The sequence below is a fragment of the Leopardus geoffroyi genome, chromosome C2, assembly GCF_018350155.1.
Source record: "Leopardus geoffroyi isolate Oge1 chromosome C2, O.geoffroyi_Oge1_pat1.0, whole genome shotgun sequence".
NCBI lineage: Eukaryota > Metazoa > Chordata > Mammalia > Carnivora > Felidae > Leopardus > Leopardus geoffroyi.
The window spans coordinates 94432502-94436235 of NC_059333.1; the positions used below are offsets into that span (position 1 = coordinate 94432502).

The window sequence follows — 3734 nt, forward strand, 5'->3', positions numbered from 1 at the left end:
GCTTTTTTATTTGACAATGAGAACAAAGCAATTTATTGAGGTTCCTTTTTCCCTTGGTTGCTAAGGAAGTCAAGGTAAGTTTTGTTCTCAAGTACAGCAGTTATCCTTAGCCTAAAATTTCTGGTGAGACCATTATACCTTCCTCTTTATTACATGATTCATATTCACTTAATCTTTATTTTAATGAACCTATCTTATCTCTGTTTTATTTTATGCTGCTCTATCTTTATGGGAGGTAAGTATATTATTTAGAACTCTTTGGTTTCAAGTGACAGGAAACTAATTCAAACTGTATTGGAGGTAAAAAAAATATTAGGTTTAGAATGAAAGAGCTTATTCTAAACCCATTTTGAAATTCCTGAACCAAGCACTAGCATTAACAGCACATATACCAAAATTGGAACGATACGGAGATTAGCATGGCCTCTGCACAAGGATGACACACAAATCCATGAAGCATTCCGTGAAATAAAATAAAATAAATTTTTAAAATAAAATTCCTGGGGGCGCCTGGGTGGCTCAGTCGGTTAAGCGTCCGACTTCAGCTCAGGTCACGATCTCACGGTCCGTGAGTTCGAGCCCCGCGTCGGGCTCTGGGCTGATGATGGCCCAGAGCCTGGAGCCTACTTCCCATTCTGTGTCTCCCTCTCTCTCTGACCCTCCCCCGTTCATGCTCTGTCTCTCTCTGTCTCAAAAATAAATAAACGTTAAAAAAAAAAATTTTTTTTTAAATAAATAAATCAATAAAATAAAATTCCTGAACCAAAATAACACTAATACAAATGACACTAACTGTAATTTTTTTTTAAGTCCACTTATTTATTTTGAGAAAGAAGGAGAACACAAGCAGGGAAAAGGCAGAGGGAGAGAGAGGGAGAGAGAGAGAGAGAGAGAGAGAGAATCTCAAGCAGGCTCCACGCTGTCAGTGCAGAGCCTGACTCAGAGCTCGATCCCACAAACCTTGATATCATGACCTGAGCTAAGACGAGGAGTTGGACGCTTAGCTGACTGAGTCACCCAGGCGCCCCTGTAATCTTTTTTTTTTTCAAGCTTATTTATTTATTTTGAAAGAGAGAAAGTGAGCATGCATGGGCATGAGCAGGGGAAGGGCAGAGAGAGAGGGAGAGAGAGAGAGAGAGAGAGAGAGAGAGAGAGAGAATCATAAGCAGGCTCCATTGTCTGCACTGAGCCCAACAAGGGGCTCGATCTTACAACTGTGAGATCATGACCTGAGATCATGACCTGAGACAAAATTAAGAGTCAGACGCTTAACTGACTGAGCCATCCAGGCACCCCTGTAATCATTTTTTTAAATTCCATAGTTTACATGTGATAGAGCAACAAATACATTGTTTATGCTTATCAGGATAATCAACATTCTTTCACTTACTTTTCATTGATTAACTAGTAACATTTTCTGTCCAGCTTTATGATAATTATTCCAAAGAAGATGGAATAAGTTTAAACATCCCTCCCTGGGGCACCCGGGTGTCTCAATTTGTTAAGCATCTGACTCTGTTTCAGCTCAGGTCATGATCTGAAGTTTTGTGGATTGAGCCCCACATCAGGCTCCACACTCATAGCACAGAGCTTGCTTGGGATTCTCTCTTTTTCTCTCTCTCTGCCCCTCCCCTGCTTGTGCTCTCTCTCTCTCTCTCTCTCTCTCTCTCTCTCTCTCAATAAGTAAATAAACATTTTTTTAAAAATCTCAGGCAGAAATTTATTTTTATTTATCCTACATAGGACTTAGTGCACTTATCCAATCTGATGATCTGAGTCCTTCATCAATTTTGGAAAATTCTCAGTCATTATCACTTCAAATATTGTCTCTCCTCCATTATCTCTATTTTCTCTGGAACTTTTATTAGATAAATGTAGGATCTTAACCTCTCATATATTTCTTTCTTTGTCTTTTTTTGTTGTTTCCTATTAATATCCTTATCTACCTTCTAGTTCACCAATTCTCCCTTCATTCATGCCTACTTTTCTCTTCAACTTGCTTACTGAGTTTTCAATTTTAAGATTATATTTTTCACCTCTTGAAGTTTTATTTGGTTAGTTTTCAAATCTTCCTATTCCTTTCTTGGAGTATCTTATTTTTCTAAGGTTTTATTGAGATAGTATCATTTTTTAAGCAGTTTTATTGAGATATAAATCACATATTATAGAATTCACCCATTTAAAGTGTCCAATTCAGGGGCCCCTGGGTGGCTCAGTCAGTTGAGTGTCTGAGTTCGGCTCAGGTCGTGATCTCGCGGTCCGTGAGTTCGAGCCCCGCGTCGGGCTCTGGGCTGACAGCTCGGAGCCTGGAGCCTGCTTCGGATTCTGTGTCTCTCCCTCTCTCTGACCCTCTCCTGCTCATGCTCTGTCTCTCTCTGTCTCTCATATAAATAGACATTTAAAAATTAAAAATAAAAGAATATAAAATAAAGTGTCCAGTTTAACAGCTTTTTAAACTACTTACAGAATTCTGTATCCATCAACAGAATTAATTTTAGAGCATTCTCATTATTCCCAGAGGAAACTCACCCCTTTACCCATTATTCCTCAAATCCTCCCAGCCCTGTGAGCCTGAGACAACCACTAATCTGCTTTTTGTCTCTATATTTGCCTATGCTGAACTTTTTATATAAATGGAATCGGACAACATATAGCTATGTCATTAACTTCTTAGCCTACTTTCAAGACCCATTGATGTAATAGCCACATGTATCAGTAAGTCATTTCTTTTCATTACCAAGTAATATTCCATTGTTTGGATATACCACATTTAATATATCACTTCATCCGTTGATGGACATCTGGATTCTTTCCACATTTTTGTTATTAGGAAAATGGTGCCATGAACATTTGTGTACGGGTTTTTGTATGGACATGTGGTTTCCTATCTCTCGAATGTATAACTAAGGGAGGAATTGCAAGGTCATGTGGTTATTCTATGTTTAACCCTCTGAGAAATTGCTAGGCTGTTTTCCAAAGCAACTGTAGTACTTTACATCACAATCTTGTATTTGCTTTCCTTTCTGGTGATATAAAATTCTTTCTTTTATGTATGTAATACTCAAATATGTTTACTTTGCAGTCCTTTTCAGATTGTTCAATTACATCCATTTCTTGGGGTTGCTAGTCTTTCTGTGTGTTATTCTTACTCATGCTAGAGTATTTCCTTGGGTGCTGTATATTGGTTTGTGAGCTTGTCATTACTAGATTTTTCACTGTGATAACTAGGATGTGGGACTATACCCCCATGTCAGGCACCCAGAGGAATCAATAACTTAGCACCATTTTTGTGTTAATTTGTCAATTTAAGCCATTCCTATACTATGAAGATCACATAAACTCCAAGTCTAAGTCCCCAGGAGATATAGGCTGAGAATCCTAATTTCTGAGAATAGATTTTCTTTCCTTTTTTTTTTTTTTTTTTTTTAACTGTGGCCCAGGTAGAGACAGTTTTCTTGTTATCTCACTATGCTAAGGAGCATATCTTTTTTAGCGGAAAACATCCCAGATTTATTTAGAAATCTGTTTTAACTCTCTACTTCCCATAGACCTAAGGGTTCATTTTCTTTCCCTATGTGGGTATTAAAATCAAAACCTCAGTAGGATGTTTAATTTTTTATGTCAACTTGACTGGGCTAAGGGATGCCCGGATAGCTAGTAAAACATTATTTCTGGTTGTGTGGGAGGGTGTTTTCCAGAAGAGATTAGGATTTGGACTGGTAGACTGAGTAAAG

The 3734-nt window shown here is 38.0% G+C and overlaps 1 non-coding gene across 1 annotated transcript; it reads left to right on the plus strand.

Moving 5' to 3' along the window:
• The first annotated feature begins 367 nt into the window (after nucleotides 1–367).
• Nucleotides 368–471, plus strand: LOC123576247. The gene has a single exon (XR_006701266.1). It is a non-coding gene; the product is annotated as a U6 spliceosomal RNA (small nuclear RNA).
• Nucleotides 472–3734: the final 3263 nt, after the last annotated feature.